This window comes from Magnolia sinica, chromosome 5, assembly GCF_029962835.1.
Source record: "Magnolia sinica isolate HGM2019 chromosome 5, MsV1, whole genome shotgun sequence".
Lineage (NCBI taxonomy): Eukaryota > Viridiplantae > Streptophyta > Magnoliopsida > Magnoliales > Magnoliaceae > Magnolia > Magnolia sinica.
Window position 1 is genome coordinate 5477668 of NC_080577.1, and position 21442 is coordinate 5499109.

The following is a 21442-nucleotide window of genomic DNA, read 5'->3' on the forward strand; positions in this document are numbered from 1 at the left end:
ATTCATTTTTTCCGGCTCATTTTAGGACAACAGCTTAAAAATGAGGCAGATTCAAAGCTCAAGTGGACCACACCACTGGAAACAATAGGGTTTGAATGCCTACCGTTGGAAACTGTTTGGGCCACTGAAGTTTTCGATCAGCTGATATTTGTGTTTTCCCTTCATACAGGGTTGACTAATGAATAGGTTAGACGACAATGCTAGAAAAAGGTTGAATGTATTGAAAAATAAAAATGAAATAAGATAAATTTCAATTGTTTCGTTTCACTAGGCTAAATCACGTAAAGGAATGAAACGCTGTCCTTAAAGTGTGATTCGCCCCCTTATCAATTGCTGATGGGTTACAGCAAATTGCTTATAGGATAAGACAAGCTTGTCTGGATCCAGCGTGTAGCAGTCACGATGGATCCACTTAGGAACAATTCAACGCAACAAATCTGTTCTGGCAGAATATGGATATGTTCACGAGATTCTTATGAAGGAGATGCTATCTGGAGAATCTGATGGAATGGGAGAGATTGGTGTTGAGATGATGAATTTGGACCGAAATGGTCTAGTTTATATAAGCACCATGGAGTGAACCTTTGCTAGGTTGCTATCCATGGTTCAAAACGTTTGAAAAATATTTCTGACCGTTGATCATTAATTTCAGCCGTTTCTGGTCATCGGATTAGAAGATCTGACTATTGGATTATTACGACCCATCCGTTTTCGGATCGTTGTGGCTTTCAAGACAGCTACCCGTTTTCAGAAACGGCTGACCGTTTCGGATTAAAGATCCGACCGTTCTCAGTTGCCTATAAAACCATAGCTCATTGCAGAGTACGCCAGCTAGTGTCACTACAGCCACATTGCTTGTGCCCGAGCGCCCACGTGCGTGCATTCCAATGCCACGCACTAGAACACACAACCCGAGCATCTCAGTCTCTAAAGCTCTAAGTAAGAATACTACACACACATCCATGTATAAACCCCAAAACTCTTTCTATCATTTCCGATGTGGGACAAAAGCACACACCGCACTTTTCTTATTTAAAATTTTCAAAAATCATTTTGGTGGCAAAATCCCAAAATTTTAAACTTTTGAATTATTTTTTCAAAAACCACAAATTTCAACAAGCAATAAACATTGCGATGGGCCCCAGTAAGTTGCGTTCAATCTCCACTGTCTCTTATGTTGTGGTCCACTTGAGCTTCAATTTGTCTTATTTTTAGGTTCATCCTCTAAAATAGGCTAGCAACACGGACCACGTAGATAAGACACATACACAATGATGGGCTCACAGAGCTTTTACACCAGCTAGCTTGTTCGTGTAGGGAGGGATATTAATTAAAATAATACTTAATTATGATGTAATAAAAGTGTTTATACTAGATTTTTAATACATATCTTTTATAGCTATAGGAAATATTTTACCTTTTTTGAAACAAAAATGCCCATTTGTTAGACGTCCCCTCATATGGTGTTAGCTTATGGGAAGTTAAGAAAGCCTTTTGAGAATGAGGTGTGGGCCCCGCTAAATTAATGATTGGGGCCATCTTTTAGCCGATCTGATCCATTCACTTTAATTGGAAAGTTGTGAACCCATGATACGATCTTTTTAAAAAATTGTAGTCGTTTGTGGCCCACAACTGTATTAATGTTGTGAGTTAATTATAAATGATTTCTTCCGGTGTGGTTCATCCGTGATGAGTCTTGCCTTCAAAACTTTGGAAGATGATATAAAATTAAAACTCCTTTCACATAAACGGTTTAGATCTGCTACAAGATGATCCAGTGAGCCACACACAATGTGGGGATAGGTTCAATAAGTGGATCCTTTGCGTAAAAAGGCCATTTGGTATTTTAATTCTCTTTCTTCTTTGCTTTTTTTCACGGGAAGGGACCATTGGGCCGTTAGAACCATTATCACCTTTGTGTCACCCACTCGGATGAGCTTTTAGCATGCATATAGCATCATCCTTTTTATTTTAACGAGTTTCTATGGTTTTTTTTTTTTAAAGATTTCTAGCCGCACTCTTCAACGTGGAAACTATGATTATTTTAAGTTTAGATAATAATGGCTTTTGTGTGTTTTTTTAATGGCTATCAATGGTGAGAGTTTGTGAAACGGAGGAGGCTATAGTGGTTCCTTTTATAATTATTTAAAAAAAAAATTGGTGGGAGTTTGTGAAAGAGATGAATTTTATAAATGCAAAATGTTGTAATTGATGAAGTTTGAAATGGAATAGTGTTATAATGGATTAATGTGATGAATATTGAAATGGATGAATGTTGTAATAGGTGAATGTTGCAGTAGAAAAATGTTGAAATAGATGAATGTTGTAGTGGAAAAATATTGAAATAGATGAATGTTGTAGTGGAAGAATGTCAAAATGGATGAACATTAATCATAATTGTCATAACGAGGGAGTTATGATCGTTTTCGTCGGATTAATGATCCACGGTGTGTATTGACAATCCATAATCTTTGATGAACTTTCGGCTCACTTTTGGACAATCAAATGGTATCTAAATGAGATAATAAAAGTCATTTGAAAGTTCATCAAATTATCTTTTTAACGAGTAGAAGGTCACCCAAATCAGACATGTAACGAGAGAGTTATGATTGTTTTTATCGGATCGACAATTCACAAAGTGTATCAGCAATCTATAGTGAGTATTAGCGATCCACCGCTGATATTAAAGGTGGATCGCCGATATTCAATAAGGATCGCTGATAGTCACTGTGCATCGCTATTACATATTGTGGATCGCCGATCCGACGAAACGGTCATAACTCAATTAATACATGACCGATTTTGTAATCTTGTATTCGTTGGAAAGAAAATTTGATGAACTTTTAAATAGCTTTGAAACCATCTCATTTGGACACTATTTGATTGCCCAAAAGTAGGCCCAAATTTCATCAAAGACCGTAAATCATTGAAATGCACTGTGGATTGTTGATCCGATGAAAACGGTCATGACTCCCTCGTTATGACAATTATGACCATTCACCCATATCAACATTCATCCACTATAACATTCATCCATTTCAACATTCATCATAGTCATCCATTATAACATTCTTCTATTTCAAAATTCATCAATTAGAACATTCTTCCGTTACAAAATTTATACCTTTAAAAAATAATTATTAAGGAAATCACTACACCCTCCTCCCTTTCACAAACTCCTACTGTTGATACCCATAAAAAATGTAAAAAAACCATTATTATCTTAACATAAACTGACCTTTGACAATCATAGCTTCTACCTCGAAAATGTGGTAAAAAATCTTTAAAAAAACACTCTAAAATTCATCAAAATGGATAGAATGATGTTGGATGCATAATAAAAACTCGCCAAAGTGGGTGCCACGGAGGTGAGCCCAATTGTTGATTTAATGGGACCCACACCCTCATTCTCAAAGACCCCATCAACTTCCGCAAAAAGCATAGACGAAAAGGGAAAAAAAAAATGCCCAAAGGGGCTAAAAAATTTATGATTTTAAAATATGGTGTTAGAGACTTTATTACATCATAATTGAGAATTATTTTAATTAATTCCCAATGTTGGATTGGATTAGGTGAGTATGCGGATCCACCAAGGCGAGTGGGACCCTTGACTGTGGGGCTCACTGTGATATATGTGAATGCATCCACGCCGTCCATTCCTATTGAAAGCTGCTTTCATTTTAGGGCATGATTAAAAAAAACTGAAGCAGTTCCAAATCTCAGATGGACCGTAGTACAAGAAACAGTGGTTGACCATTAAAAACTTCTTGTGAAGTTTTTGTGTGGTCTCTTTATCTACGTGTTTGTGACCCTATCAACAGGTTGGATGGCAAATAAACGTTCTGGTTGAATCCATGAAGTTTTTAATGGTGAGGATTCAACTTAAGACTGTTTCCTGTGGTGTGGCCCACCTAAAATTTGAGTCAGCTTCATTTTTGAGATCATTCCCTAAAATGAGCTTTCAAAATGGTTGGACGGTGTGGATTTAAGGTACATACATTACAGTGAGCCACACAGTCGGGATTCCCACCCACCTCGGTGGGTCAGGGGTCTCACCTAATCCGCTCCTGCTTGCTAGTGTATGGGCCACCAGCCCATCCACGTCCTTACTTTAATTTTTGACATTTTCCTTCGTGCGTGGAATGAATGGACTGAATGGCACGTACACAACATGGTGGGCCTCACAAAAAAGTTTTGAAGATTTTATTATTTGGGATCCCCGATCCCTTCTCAAATGTTCCATGCTGTGGCCCACCTGTTTTTCCCAATCAAGCCGTGTTTTGTCCATATGCCTAGCATAGAAGACCGTCGGACATTTTAGATTTTGGGCCGTCTAATATATGTCCATCAATCCGATAGCCAGACGATCAAATAAATGTAATTTTTGGTTCTTGATACATCCAAACTGTGACCCCCAATTTGTTCAGATTAATTTAAATTTTTATATGCCACGTGTGCAATTTTTAAGTGCCTGTGTATCATCCTTCCATCCATCCATCACACTCTGTCAGAGTATCATCGTTTCTCTTTTAGAAAAATGCTGAGCGAAAACTCAAAACAGAATATACGACCGAGGAAGCAAACCCTTCTCAGGGGCTGAGAAACAAAACAAACTGTCAAAACATTCAAACACAACGGCTATCTCGGGTTACTCTTCTCCGCCTTTTTCACCAAAACAGAGCACATCACCTGCCTTGAGATATAAGTATCAAGCTACCTCGACACCAATGTCACTTTCGATTGAAATTGCTCCAGTAGTTCTGCTTCGGTGACACTGCCACGCGGCGAATGCTGTCGGGGAGCCACTCCAAAACCCCTTAGAGACCACCAGCATCGTGTCTACGGTAGCACTGGCCTTGTTCCCTTCTGCGCCGGCCCGCATTTTGTCTCTGGTGGCAGTGGTTTCAGTGTCGTTGGCGGCTCAGATTCCACCACCGGCAGCAGCTGTCTCGTGATTCGTTCCCTGGCCTTCTCTTTGCTCATCTTTATGAGCTTCCATTGGTTGGATGCCCACACGGAAGTCAGGCTTTCTTGTTTTCAGTGGAGATTCCAGATTCTCCCTCTATCCTTATTGACAATCTCTTCATGCTCTACATTTATTATTGGATTTCAGATCAAGTTTCTATTGGGGAACTGATGATGAGAAAGAAAAATGGAGATAATGCTCTATATTGAGGAATTAAGTGACCCGAGGAAGTAGTGTCACCAGCCTTAAGCGGTGAGTAGGGCCCATGGGTAGGTGAACCAGATTGCTCATCTAATCGACCCCACTTATCCTCGGGTCAAGGATCATGCAACTCCTCTCATTTTATCCTACCAAATCTGTTTTCTGCTCTCTGCACATGAGTCGAAAGTGGATTTTTCCAGAGAGTCGAAGTCAATGCTTTCATCAGAGGATGAATCTGAAACGTCAAACAGTTCCATTGATTGGCTCTCTCATTGCAAAGATGTAATCATATGTTCGCATCCCTTGCAGAAATTATCAGGAAAATAAGCAAATTGAGAGATAAAAGGTGAAAGAATGAAAATGAGGTAAGAAGTGAGATGATTCTGAAGGATGAAAGATTGCCAACGTGCGTCTTTTCTTTTTCTTCCCCTTTCGCTATAATGCGAGTCCAAGGAGAAATACAACCAGAAAATTTTGAACCTGCACGAACCAAGGAGTTGGATGGAATCAAATGAAGGCTGCATTTGGATGTACCCCAAATTCCATTTGGAATGGATGTTTTGGCGGAACGAATGTGCTTTTGGGTTATAACAGAAAGAAGATCTGATGCAGTTATTTCAGCCCTATATCAATGTCCAGAATGCTTGAATTCCTAGATAAGACAATTGATATAAATTCAAGCAGAAAGCATCCTGAATGTCCATCTAGCGGCCCAATTATACAGTGATCAGTTTGCTAGTTCAACTGTAAATGAGGAACTGCAGTTGCAAGTTAGGAGCCCAAACAAAATTAATTAATTAATTAGATGAGAGGATCAACATGATCACAGAGAGAATAAATGAGGAGCTGAGAATTGCCAGTTATCCTACCACAATTTTCTTTCTTCTCTAATCTCTGTGCAAGTCCCATACCAATGTCAATGAGGTGTGGAGTCCCTTGCAATGGATGAAAACATGTGAAAATGTTCTTATGTGAGTTGAGAATGCTTGATGTTACAACCATGCATTGATGGATCTTCTATCTGTTGATTTGCTTCAAAGGACATCGTCAATGAGTTAGTGTAGGGAATTAAATCTTACAGGCCTTAATTAATCAGGCCACAATCATCAGATTTAATGAACCTTTAGCTACGAGTTCTTGGCTGAAAAGTTCAAGAAGCTCCACTCATGACTCAATCATTCACAGAAGAGTGTAATTCTATATAGATTTCTACATAGGAGGATGTTTGGGATGAGGGGTTTGGGGCAGGGACCCATGAAATCCATGGATTTAAAATCTTCCATGTTTGTTTATCACTAGGGATTTCCAATTCCATCCATCACTCCAGAAGTTCATGGACTTGGGTCAAACTCAAATCCACAAGAAAACTAAAGACTTGGTAATTCCACAAAATAGGAGACTCTCCAAAAAGGGGGGGAAAAAGAAGGTAAAACAGTGAAAGCAATACCCTTGCAATCAATGCTTTGCCGCTGCAATAAATTCTTCCCAAATCAAATCCATGGATTTGTAGCTTCATTAGCAACAATGGGCTTTGAGATTTGCCGAATGCAAATCCATGAATATAAAGTCTGTATTCTTAGTACAATTCTACCTGCTTTTTCATATGATAAGCCAAAGCTTACATTGGGCGCATTAGGCATTTTGAAGTGATGCACCTAGAGTTTGGCAATAAATCATTAAAGGTGGTACCTATCCCTGGCTGTCTGAAAATTGGATTCATATTATTTAATTCCTATCCCTGGCAATAAAGCTTACATTTTTTTTTAAATTTTTTTTTGGAAGAGAGAATTTCTATCCTAGTCCTACAAGAGTATATGGCAGGCCAAAATCTTCTATCACGTCTTACCTTCTTTCCATGGCAGTTCATGGTTTTGGTTTTACTCGGGTTTGTAGCTTCTTCAATCTCACCAGAAACCAACAGCAATGATATGTGGTCATGATTTCCAAAGTAGAGGCTAAAACGTAAGAAGATTGATCGTGAAACCACACCTTCCGAATAACAACCACATGAAAGAAGAACAGCTGCTCAAGTGCTGCTGAACAGTATGCTGCCATCAAAGTCAAGAACGCCTGTCATAACATGAGCATTAGGGAAGAATCTGAGTCGCATGTGAAAAAGGAAGAAACTTGAAATTAGAAAATGAAAAAAATGTAGAAAGTGTCTGCGGCCCACTAAATATAGTCCATTGCATAATAATGTAAGTGGTGTAAATATAGAATCTAGGCCGTTCAACTTCAAACCCTTCATCCAGACCATATGAAGGGTCCGGACAAAAATCAGGTTGTTTTCTAACTCAGTTTTGCCCCTGTGAATATCAAGGGTGGGCTTTCCCTTGCAGCTTGTTACCTTTTGCTGTGACCTACTTCCGTTTTGGATCGGGGTGAGAGTTCTAGGGGCTTTTGAAGTGATGCATCTAATGGATGGATTAGATGGTGTGAATACATCATGTGGGCCACATCTAGCCAGTACCACCTTAAGATTAAGGTGGTACCAGTACCACTCTAGAGCGCCCGATAGCAGTTAACTACAATTTGGTTGTCCACTTAGTTGAACCAGTCATCACAACTTGATTTGACAGGACTCAAAATTCAGTAGTTATGACCCCACTCTCCACTACTGAGGTCTCAGTATTGGTCGGTGTGTGGGGCCCACCATGATGTATGTGTGTTTTATCCATTGCATCCACCCATTTTTCCAGCTCATTTTCGGGCATGAGCCAAAAAATGAGGCACATCCAAATCTCAGGTGGACCGCACCACTGAAAATAGTGGTGATTGAACGAAAACCATTAAAAACTTCCTAGGGACCACTATAATGTTTATTTGCCATCCAACTTGTTGATTAGGTCACACAAACCTAGATGAAGGGAAAACACAAATATCAGCTTGATCCAAAACTTTTGTGGCACCCAAGAAATTTTTAATGGTGAACATTCAATCACCATTGTTTACAGTATAGTCCAACTGAGATTTGGATATGCCTCATTTTTGGCTAATGCCCTAAAATAAGCTGGCAAAATGGATGGACAGCATGGATAAAACACATACATCAGTGTGGGGTCCACAACACCAACCAGTACTAACCTCGGTGTTGGTGGAGTCACTACCCAATCCGAGTCCGATTCGACGATGCATCCAAATGCAGTTTTAAAATTGGAAAATAGCTAAGATTCTCACCCTAAAATGGTGATCAAATCCCTCGACACACCTATTGCAATGCTTCTTTTGCTTTTTGACCTGCAAAAGAAGTGCTACCTAACCTTGGTGTTGGTGGGGTCACTACCCAATCCGAGTCTGATTCGACAATGCATCCAATCGCAGTTTTAAAATTGGAAAATAGCTAAGATTCTCACCCTACAATGGTGATCAAATCCCTCAACGCACTTATTGTAATGCTTGTTATGCTTTTTGACCTGCAAAAGAAGTGTTACTTAATTGCTGAAATTGGCATTATACTGATATAGGAAAAATCTTAGGGTGTGTTGGCATGGTACTAAAAAGTCAAAGGCATCAGCCCTATAGAAGAAGCACATCAAGATGGAGATGGTATGGTTGGTACTTGTCTACAAATCACAGGATACTTGATATCATGGTTCTGAATGTTGGTATCGGTTGGCGTATCAGCCTGGTGGAAAAATGATACAATACGGCGTCGTGTGTATCAATATCAGAGTTGTATTGGCCCATATCGGTTAGAATTTTTTTAAAGCAAAAAATTATGAAAAAAATATCAGAAAAATAGAAGAAAAAAAAAATAGATATCCAAGAATCTATCCCTTTTTTTTTTTTTTTTTAATTTGTATTTTAACCATGCATTCAATGGTATATCAAACCATTCTTTAATGAGAATGTTGTTTGTCGGTTTAACTTGTTAAAGGTCAACTAAATGAGCCCTAAATGAACACAAATCAAGCATGATTTGGTAAACTAGGTTTCATTACATCGAAATACAATAAAAAGAAGATGAATATATATATATATATATATATATATATATATATATATATATATATATATATATATATATATATATATATATATATATATATTAAAGTAAAGGTTTACCCTTCTTTCCATTTTTTTCCCATAATGGTCCACTTCGCTTCGATTTGTCAGATCCCATTCAAATCATTTGTTTTGATTTCAAAATAGGTCTAGATCTAGCCTAAAATGAGTTTTTAAGCTTCTTCCATGATTTAAATGGAAAAAAGAAGAGGAGATGAGTGAAATTTTGAAAATTTTTAAATTTTGGCTTTTGTAAGCGTATTGGCCGTATTAGTGCTGATACGCCCCATATTGCCGATATGGGTAAGTTTTTTTTTGTATCGGGCCGATACGACCTCGTATCGTGTATCGTCTTACGCCGATATGGATACGATACGACCGTATTGGCTGATACGATACCGATATTCATATCTATGTTTGATATATGTGATAATTAAATTTAATATATATATATATATATTAACAAAAATTGATGGTTCTCTATGCCTTCTCGGATGCTGACTGGGCCAAGTGTCCATTGACTGACTTATCGATCAATCATTATCTACTGTACATATCTTGGTGGAAATTGTATCTCATGGAGTGCGTAGAAAAAACCGACTGTGGTATGCTCCAATACTGAGGGCAGAATATCGAGCTCACGCTTCTACCGCTGCAAAGGTTACCTGACTATCCTTCGCCTTGCATAATATTGGTTTGTATTTGAGTTAACCACCTACTCTATTTTGTGACAACTTATTGGCATTATGCATGATGATCAATCCTATTTTGCATGCCTATACCAAACATATTGAAATAGACTACCACTTCATACAGGAAAATGTTATTGGTTTTAACAAAGAGATGTAGCAAGAAAAAATTCGAATATTAGAAATAAGGAAGATTAGAGAAGTTATCTAGAGAGTTGAGGCACGTTCAGACATTGTCTTAAAGACAGATTTGCCCCCACAAAGAATATCCTTGATGCAATAGGTCCCAGTAACTCTGTCCTCGGGATACAATAACTCTCCTTCAAGATAAACGGCTTCGATCAAGTGCACGCATGATCTCAGCCGCATGAACCCAATAATGCTCTTGCTGATTTGCCCAAAGAAATGTTGCAGAGAAAACTCAAAGAGAGAGAATTTTTTCTAAATGATATCTAAAGTGAGAAAGAAGAGTCTTCATAGAGAGATAAGAAGTAGTCGTTAGAGCTCGAAGCGCATGTGAGCAGCGGATGGAATGCATGTCGGCGCATGCCAACTCATTAATAATTATGTCAGTGCATGACGGCTCCCTGTCCACACGCACATACAAAGTCATTACTAAAACATAAAAACAAAAATGCCGAATCAAAGACAATACACTGCACCGCATCGCCATGCCACGACCACGACCGTGGCCCCCGCGTGCGTGTGTGAGGTTGGGTCTATGGTATACCGTTGATTCCCAATGCAAAAAATTAGTTATGAGTTCTAATATAAAAACTTAATTTTTTTTCATCTTCTTTCCAATGTAAAAGTAAACCAAACAAAGGAAAAACCAAATACTCGAAGATAAGGAAAAACATTTTTCCTTATTTTTTAGATCCATTTTCTTCTAACAATTACCCAAATTTAAAAAATTAGGAGAACACGTTAAAGATAGACGAGGAGAAACTATTTGAGCAAATCAATGAAATGAAGTGCATCGACGAAGGTACTTAAAATATTTGAATCTTGCTTGGTGTAAACATGTCTGGTTTGTCAGGTGGTAGTAATATAAAGTTTTGAACTAACATCTACAATGACAATCCACACACATCACGCACACAAACAATTTGAATTTCCTAAGCCAGCACGTTACAGCCATGTGTTATATCCTAGTTCCATGGGTGCTCTAGAGAATGTCTCAATTCTCATGGGAAGTGGCCCTATTTCCACACCCATATAAGTGAGTCCATCAGGGATGTACCTGCAGCTAAACATCATACTATTTTACAACTATGGAACTCATTAGGGACATAGTCCGACCTCTCTCGCTATAGGTCATGGCACTACTACATCATAGGAATGAGGTTCTCAATTTATGCAAATACAATATCGGTACCCAATCACTCAAAGCAACTTATTGTTACCCACTGAACCTAGTTCTTAAGACCTTCTATCATATAGGTAATAGGTTGGGTTCCCATTGCTGATGATTTATCTAAATGAGACTCAACCCCGATTCCCCCTGATGTACTCATCACTAACTCTCTGGCTAGCACTTTAGTTAATAAATCGGCTAGATTTCTCTTTGGACCTCATAAAGTCAATTACAATTATCATATCTCTGATTAATTGCTTGACTAAGTTGTCTCGGACAAAAATGTCTGGACTTTCTATTATAAGTTCTATTATTCACCTTAGCTATAGCAGCTTGGCTATCACAATGTCCCATATGGGTATATCTGAAAGTAGATTTCTCATCCATTCTGCTTCACCTGCGGTTGCAAGAGCAATGCACTTTGACTCCATTATGGACCGAGAGATGCAAGTCTACTTCTTGGACTTTCAGAATATTGCGGCTCCTCCAAGAGTAAACACATAGCCACTCATGAACTTGGATTCCATTGAATCTAATATCCAATTTGCATCAATATACCCCTCTAATACAACTGGATACCCTAGTATACTTAAGACCATAGTTGCAAGTCTTTTTCAAGTACCTTAGTACTCTATTTACGACATTCCAATGATCTTCTCCAGGATTATTGGTGTATCTACTTAGCTTACCAATTGCATATAAAATATCAGGTTTAGTACAATTCATTGGATACATTAAATGTCCAACAATACTAGAATACTCAAGTTGTGTTACAATATCACCCTCATTTTTACACAATTTTATATGAGAATCAAAGGGAATACTTGTAGGTGTATACAAAAGAAGATTATATTTTCTCAAGATCTTTTCAACATAGTGTGATTAAGATAAAGTGATTCCATTGGAATCCTTTATAATCTTGATTCTAAGAATCGCATCAGCCTTTCCTAGGTCCATGTCAAATTGTGAACTCAAGAAAGACTTAGTGCCTTTTACCACAACAATGTTAGAACCAAGGATTTGTGAGAATTGTTGGAAGAAAATGGATTTAAAAAATAAGAAAAAAATATATTTTTCCTTATTTTGAAGTATTTGGTTTTTTTCCCTTTGTTGGATTTAGTCTCATATTGGAAAGAAGATGAAAAAATTAAGCATTTATATTAGAACTCTTAACTAATCATTTGTAATGAGAACTAAAGGTATGTCATGGGCCCAACCTCACACATATGCGAGTAGGGGTCGTGGTCGTGGCAAGGTGAGGTGTGATGCGGTGTAGTGTGATGTGGTGTCTTTGATTCGGCCTGTTTTATTTTTCTCTGCTCTAGTAATGACTTTGCATGAAGAGTCATCATGCACCGACACAGTTATTGATGAGTCAACATGCGCCGACATGCATTTAATGTGCCACTTGCATGCGCTTCAAGCCCCAACAACCACTTCTTATCTTTCTATAAAAACTCTTCTTTCTCACTCCATAAATTATTCTGAAAAATTTTATCTTCTCTCTCTCTCTTTAGATTTTCTCTACAACATTTCTTTAGACAAATTAACAAGAGCATTCTTAGATTTGTATGGCTGAGATCGTGCATGAACCTGATCGAATTTGTTCATCTTGGAGGAGAGTTGTTGTATCCCGAAGGCAGAGTTGCTGAAACGAATGTATCAAGGATCTTCCTTGTGGGGGCAAATCTGTCTTTAAGACAACGTTTAAACATACATCAGCTCACTAGATAACTTTTATAATCTTATTTATTTCTAATATTCGAATTTTTCTTATTGCATCTCTTGATTACAACTAACAAATGTAGCACTTGGATCTTTAGTAATTTGATTTGTCTCCTCCAACAATCAAGCTACAGACATCTCACTAAGCCACTACCTTGCCGATTTTTTGACCAGTTACGGCCAAACTTGGCCTTTGGCCTAGCCCTTGGCACAGTTTGCGAGAGCGAATAGATGAAGCACATCAAGATGAAGATGTATTACTACCCACATGTCCACGGATCATAGGACACAATATATGTGATATGTAAAATTTTAAAAAATAGTTAAATTGTAACAGAAACTCATCCTAAATTGTCAGAGAAACTATTACGGAAATGTATCTCTTGTACAATTGTAGAAACTTCTCCCTTGTAGTGGTGTAACTAGTTCTCTTTGAGGTTATAACTATAGAAAAGACATCTTTCTTGACTCACCTTGATTTGGTGAAATCATTCAAATTTGAAGTTCTTTAAGCCCTTTTGAAAGCATACAAATGGTTGCGATGAATCTAATTAATGTTGTGGCCAACCCAACTATCCAACTGACTTGAAATTTCATTGGGGTACTCTTTTTCTTCTTCTTCTTCCTTTTTTGTGATGGACGGTTCGGATTTTCAAACACATGGCACATATGAGCATGCGTGTCAAAGGCCAACCCAAGTATCCAACTGACTTGAAATTTCATTGGGGTAACTTTTTTTCTTTTTCTTTTTTACAATGGACAATTTATATGAGCATGTGTGTCAAAGGCGCAGTCAATCAATGCTTCAATAGTGCATTTTTAATGACAAATGAACGTCCACTGCAGATTTAATGAAAAATGTAAGATGAGTGGCATCCAAACACGATATTTGTTCTTCCCCCTTCTTACAAGTTACAACTTAGTATGGTTCCTAATTCTTTTGGGTTGTATCAAATTTCAGTTATCGCAGGCTAAAGCTCTAAAAGCTCGAACTGTTAGAGTATGGCGAATTAATCCATTCATCTCATAGCCCAAGCGACACATCCCATGGGTTAAGATCTCAGCCGAACCCCCCTCGTGGGCCCCACTTCACATGGGTTCCGCTTCACACGAGCCACCACCTCACAGGGGTGGGGCCCACCTCACATGAGCCACCCATCCCGAGTGTGCCCCTGCATCCAAGGGGCCACCCCACTCGAGCCCGGTGTGAAAACGCCCATGCATTAATCACCTCCGGTGAAAAGTCTCGAACACAAGACCTCCCACTCTGATACCACTTTGATGCGGGATAATTAACCACTTACTCTAAAAGCTCGAATTAATAGAGCATGGTAAATTAATCCATTTATCTCATAGCCCAGGCCCCCATCCTATGGGTTAGGACCTCAGACAAACCCCCCTCGTGGCCCCACTTCACATGGGTTCCACTTCACACAAGCCACCCCCCTCACACGGGCCGCCTACCCCGAGTGTGTCCCTACATCCCACAGGCCAACCCACTCGAGCCCAGTGTGAAAATGCCCCTGCATTAAAAATTCTCTAAACTATAATATTGACTGAATTCAATAATCCAATTGGAATGATTTACTTGGCAGCGTGAACTCTACAATTGAAATGTAGTAACCATCGATCCACATTCTAAATACGATTCCAACATAAGGGGCATGGTGGATGGTTTCCACCCTTGGATTGCATCCGTAGGTTAATTTGAACCATTCATGTTCTCAATACCATAATATATAAGCTACAAGGGCTGTAATCTTGTTTTTCTAGGAGCGTAATAGATCCGCTTTCTCAGCGGATCCGCTCCTTTCTCGTTTGTATCCTTTTTCCTTTAATACAAATCTCATGACTCTTCAAAAATATATATATAAGCTATATTCTTATAATCATGCTTCATTGATGATCCTAACATTTGAATCTTGGATTTGAATATGAGCCATTAAATATACATATTCATTCACAATCACCTGTTCAACAAATGTTTCTTACCTGGATAGCATACAATACAGAACATGAATGATTCAGTTCATCATTTAAAATGCAATCTGGGGTTGAAAACCAGCCACTGTACGATGCGATGGTACGGAACTACCGTATCCTAGCAAAACCCTTGCTAAGTCCTCATGCACCTCTACACATGAACACACATGCCAACCCAACAGGTGTGTGGTACACCCAAGCTGTGCAGCAGGTGGGCCACACATGGATGAAATTAATGGATAGTGGCCCGCCTGATGACTAAACCAGCTTGATTGTTGGGCCAGTTCACCTGAATTAAGGGACCAATCTGACACATGCTTAGATGTCCATGACACCACCAGAGTGGGTCGAGTTGAAGTGTCAGAAAGATATGTCTCAGCTTAGCAAAACTCAGAAATACAATCAGCAACCATAGATTTTGACTGACCTCAAAATCACATAGCAAGCATAATGCAATGTCATCATCTTTCAAATCGGGTGCAATTGCATCGTCCTTCACAACAAGCAGAAACGGTAGTAGTGGCTCCATTTGAACACTTGTTTTCCAAGTATTCAAACACCTCCTCCGTATACAACACCTGAGGACCTTCTTCTCCCATTTCCTGTAAAACCTCACCACAATCTGACTCAAAATAAACCTGTAATTCAGCTTAAAGAACCCACTGGATTTTTATCCTCTTTCTTCTTGGAGCTAGTTTTATCAAACGGATCAATGGTGAATCGGTGATGCACCTTACATAGAACCATTACTGAAAATGCCTGAAAGTCGAGAAATCTAGTAAATCAGTGAGCCGGGGCCATGAAATCAGAGCAGGAGCCATCAGATTAGCCATGGATCATACCAAGAAGGAAAACACTGGGAGTAAAGTGTTCTTGACTATTCTGTTGCCGAGAAAGGGTCCCAGGAAGGTATAGAAGGCGAAGACCAGAAAACTGCATACAGCCATTCCCACTATCTGCAATTGTTGATGCCCTTAGATAAGATTCATTAGCTCAGAGATTTCAAGATCCAAAACACAGTTTCAGCAAATGGGTATTAAAAAATTCAAAGATTTTAACACCTGAAATGCACGAAGAAATGGATCTCCAAGGAACAAAGATCTTCATACCTAAAATTGCATGGTTTAAGCTAATGGGTCTCATGAAATCAACGTTTCTGATGCCGACAATGCATGCTATCAGAAAACGGGTTTCAAAAAAGTGAGTGTTTGAATGTTTAAATGAACGATTTAAGCAAATGGGCTATGACAAATGGAGGATTCAAATGTCTAAGTTTTGTGATTTCGACTAATGGTTTCAATTATTCAAGAAAACGGATAACCTAATGTCTAAAAACACGATTTTGCAACGTATGTCTCATTTTAACCGATGAAATCTCAGATTGAAAGAATAAATCGCGCAATCCTAACAGATGGGTTTTAAGAAATCAAAGGATTCATGGTCTTAAAGCGTGGATTTAGCATATGGATTTGAAGAAATCCAAGATCTTAATGTCTCAGAGACATGGTTTTAGAAGGAGGGCTTCAAGAAAGCAAATATTTCAAGTCCAAGACATGCAATTTCTTAGAAACGTTTCTAATTAGATTTATCAAAACAAAATCCCTTTCTGAGAGAGAGAGAGAGAGAGAGAGAGACCTGTAATGGGTGAAGACGGCGTTGCAAGCCATGGCGTCTCATGTTCTTGAGTTGCAGAGGAAAATGGCAGCTTATCGATGGAAGGCGTTCTCTTCTCGAAAATCAAGAGCTGTGTAAGCTCCTGTATAGAAATGGAAGCTGCGGGTTTCTCTTTTCTTTTGTGGAGATCGACTTTCACGCTCCTCTCACAAGACCCAACGGACGTATTTACTGGTGGAAGGTATGCTAATCTCACACACGTGTATAGCCCAGCTCCCGTACACGCTTCCACAGGGGCCAATGTGGCACACCCATAGACCATCTGAGCCGTTGATCATGTGGGACAAATGTTTTATATAACATGCACTAAATTTTAGGTCGGTTCGACCATCAGGTGGCCCACAGTGAATGGAAATCGGACGTCTTAATGAATTAATTTGGCTGTCCATTTCCGTAAGCTAGACCCACGCGAAAGGTGGGCTCATTCGATCTCAGGTGGCCAACCAAACAGAAATCGGATTGCATACCGAGATGAGTATAAACTCTGTTCGGCCCACCGTGAATTTGACAGGGTTTCTCAGTCCATCGGCATCCCAGGTGGTCTGCCAAACACGGTTTTGGGCCTGACGCACTCCGATTTGGGCTTGGATTAGATTATTGGGATGTAAGAGCTGAGCTCAGGCATAAAATTTAAGCTAGTTCTAGAGCTGTACACCATCCAAATCGGGTCGAGCTTAGAACAACTTGGCTGAGTTTGACCAGCAACCTATCCCAACTTGAGTTTAGCTCAGCTTGGTCCCTGAGCTTGATTGGCTAGCTATACGAGGTTCAGTCAACAATTCAGGTCAGCTCCAGCTGAGTTGAATTCAAGCTTTCAAGTTATATATATATATGAGTAATGCTCACACATAACTAGTTGGACCGTCCAACTAGTTTGATTAATTAATGCTAATTAATGCTGAGAGAGAGACGGTTGTTTGTCAGTGGCTTTTAATAGGCTCTTATTAAAAGAAGATCAAAAGTCATGGGACCTACCATAGTGTCAACATAAAATTTTCTCTGATCATCATGTGTGTGACCTCATGTTAGATCTCGGGTCTGAAAATTAGCCATATCCATTATTCAAGTGGGCCACATAATTGAAAATAGTGTAAAAAAAATATCACCGTTCAAAATGATTCCTTTGATGGGGCCTATTTGAATCATACGTAAGCATGATATTTTGGTACCACACATGGCTTTTGGTGTGACCTCTAACGGCTGGAGTGGATTTCACATGACGATAAATGTGGGCCCTATACAAATTAAGGTGGACGTCTTTGCATCAATTGTTTTATTTGTGTGGCCTACTTGAATTAAATATCAGCTTGATATTTTGACTCTTTAACTAGAATGAGATGACAAATCTGATGGTCAGAGGGGATCTTATATATACATCACATGGTGGGCCTTATAAAAAATCAATGTTAGCCTCCCTCTCCCGCTGTTGGCTCCGAGAAAAGGACCCTCCCTGCTCATCATTCCGAGAAAAGGGGCATTTGCCAAAAACAAAAAAAGAGACACCAATGAAAATAGGTGTGGCATGGACCATGGTCCTTACACAATATGGTGCATCCTTCGCCGTGGGGTCACCTTAGCATATGTATTGTATATCCATGCCATTGGTCCATATCTTCAGGTCATATTACAGTAAGATTCCGAAAGCTAGAAGAAAAAATTCTCAGGACTAGTTGGACCGTCCAACTAGCTGTCTGAATTAAATGCTAATTAACGTTAATAAATGATGCGTATGGAAAAGCTAATTAAAGAGGGAGAGGAGTTGCTGGCTTGGGATGGTCCCACCATACTGTTTATGTAAAATCCACCCCATCCATTAGATAAGTTACCCCACATTACATCCACAGCATGAAAATTATATCCATATATGGTTCAAGTAGACCACACCATCGAAAATAATGTGCAGGAAAGCTAACCTTCAAAACTGTTTCCTTTGGCATGGTCCAGTCGAATCATGTATGGCCCTGCATTTTAGGCATTAGGCCTAGAATTTGGTGTGGCATATAATGGATGGAATGGATTTTACATGCTTATCACTTCGAGCTTGATAACAATCAAGGGTGGACGTCCCTCTCAATTGTTTCCATTGGTATGGCCCACTTGAATCACATATCAGTTCGATTTTTTTTCTCTGAGCCTTATATAGAATCACATACCTAATGATCAGAGTGGATCTAACAGTAAACATCACGATGGGCCCAGTACAAAATATAAGGTGGGCATTGCTATGGCGGTTGGTTATCTGGGACCTTACCGAGAAGGTAAGGAGTTAGGACTCGATCCGTGTTACCCGAATGACAAATAGTGGGCGCTTTCTAGACTGTAGAGCCCACCTTCATGTATGAGTTGTATATCCACGCCATTCATCAGTTTTTACACATCATCTTAGTATATGGTCTGGAAAATGAAGGAGACCTAAATCTTAGGTGGACCACACCACAAGAAATAATAGACATTGAGAGCATGCCATACAAAAAAACTTCACAATGGCCGTCGTAATGATTTTTTACCATCCAACTTGTTGATAAGGTTAGGGATACAAGGATAAAGGGAAAACACAAATATCGGCTTGATCCAAAACTTTTGTAGCCCCTGGGAAGTTTCTAATCGTTAATCACCCATGTTTCCTGTGGTGTGGTCCACTTGAGATTTGGATCCACTTCATTTTTGGGATTATGTACTAAATTGATCTGGAAAAACTAATGGACGTCCTGGATATACAACACATACATGAACTTGGCCCCACGGTTAGTGAAACACCCACTCCAAAGTGTTTCCCAGGCTACAAACTTACTCGGATTGGGCAGCGACCCAGCAACCCAAGCTGGTGCTGTGCTGACGTGGCAAATTCTGTGAGCCAACCGTGTGATGCATGTGTTATATCCACACTGTTCATCCATTTTCTCAATTATTTTAGTGTATGAGCCGAAAGACTGGTCAATCCAAAACTCAATTGGACCACACCAAGAAAAGCAGCCGTGACAATGACCCACCGTTAAAATCTTCGTAGGGTTGACAATGATGTTTATTTGTCATCTTACCTGTTCATAAGGTCACGCAAACCTGAAGAAGGGAAAACACAAAAATCAACTTGATCCAGAACTTCTAACTCTCAAGAAATTTTTAACATTGGACGTTTAATTCCCATTGTGTGATCTACTTAAGCCTTGGATCTACCTCAATTTTAAGTTCATGCTCTAAAATGATCGTAACAAAATGGATGCTCAGTGTAAATGAAACCCATACATCATGGTGGGCCTCACAAAGCCCTTTCTAAGTTGAGGAGTCTATTCATTTCCATTTTTGCAGCCGGGGCGAGATAACATTAAACAGGAGAGAAGCATTTAATAGAGAGAGAAAAGAGGAAGATGATTCTTTCCAAAGAAAAAGGGATGATTAAAAAATTATACACATGTGATGTATTTGGATGAAGTGCCACATATGTAAAAAAAATCTAATATGTTAATTAAGTAACGTCTATTGTAAGCAAGTGAATACAGTTTTTTATTTTTATTTTTGTGATAAAAAAATGTGATATTTTTCTAAAAACATTTAGACCATTAGAAATCCATTCCAATGGTCCATATATATATATATATATATATATATATATATATATATATATATATATATATAATTAAGTTATAACTCAAGCCAAGTACAGGCCGAACTTCAAATCGAGTCAAGCTTGAGCCAACTCGAGCTTAGTTCAAAATTCTTTGAAGCTCAAAAAATCAATTCAGCTCAACTTGAACCTAGCTTTCCAGTTGAGCCAAGCTTTTTCGAGCCGAGCTGAGTGAGCTAACCGAGCTAGCCCGGTTCATGTCCAACTCTAGCCAATTCTTTCAGCCTGCTCCCAGCCCGGCCCATATATGATTTCAATGGCAAAATTTGACAAACATCGTACATGATGGAGGCCCACTTAATGAACAGCCGAAATCTTTCAAAAATGGGTTGCCGGACTTGGGCTCCGTTTAAACTCAGGCTTGGACCAGGCCAATGGCCTAAGTTCTACTTTGTGGGGCGGGCTTAAACAGACATCGCCCATCCCGGTGAAAGCTGTATTGATAATTGTTTGGATCCTAGTTCAGTTGCATGTAGATTTCAATCACAATTTACCTGCATGCAACCCACGAGAAATGGTCCATGGCTTGTGGGTCCCATTGAGACCGTTGCCCCAATCATAAGTTCGTGAGGTCATGGACTAGTGCCACCTTGTGGGGGCCCACCAAAACTCATGATCATACCAAGCCGGCCCAGCAGCTCCTCCTTACCACCAATTATCGGCATGGACACCCAGAGTTCCCCCAAACACTTCAGTGGAGCCAGGCAAGTGCCCCAAGAGTTGCCACAGAAGTGTTAAGAGGAACTCCAGGGGACCCCCAATTCATCTCAGCCCTTGATTTCCTGTGGTTTTCGATGAAGGGCCTTGCCACCCCTACTCTATATTTATATCCAACAATGCTCGAAGATAAGTCTGTATTGCATGAGAATGAATCTAGAGTGCAAGTTATGTACATTGAACTTGGACGTTTTTGCAGCTCAAGTGGGAAGAGAATCATATCTTGTGTGGTCAAAATCCATGCTCTCTCTATCTGGCTATTGAAATCGATCCAGATGTAGCAAGGATCAGGTGCCTCAAACATCATGGTCCATTTAGACTTTTTACCATCCATTTTTTTCTTTGGCATGAACTTTTCAACCAGTCCCCAAGTGGCCCCTGTGTTTTACACATGAGTGAGGTCTCTAGTTTTAGCAGGGGCGATATTTTATAAGCAAGGTATAATCCTTGCATGATAATGGACTAATAATTATAATATGTGTGCCATCCATACCAGCATCAAT

General features: G+C 39.3%; 1 pseudogene; it reads right to left on the reverse strand.

Moving 5' to 3' along the window:
• Positions 1-4343: 4343 nt before the first annotated feature.
• Positions 4344-16894, reverse strand: LOC131245233 (protein S-acyltransferase 18-like; annotated as a pseudogene).
• Between the last annotated feature and the right edge of the window lie 4548 nt (positions 16895-21442).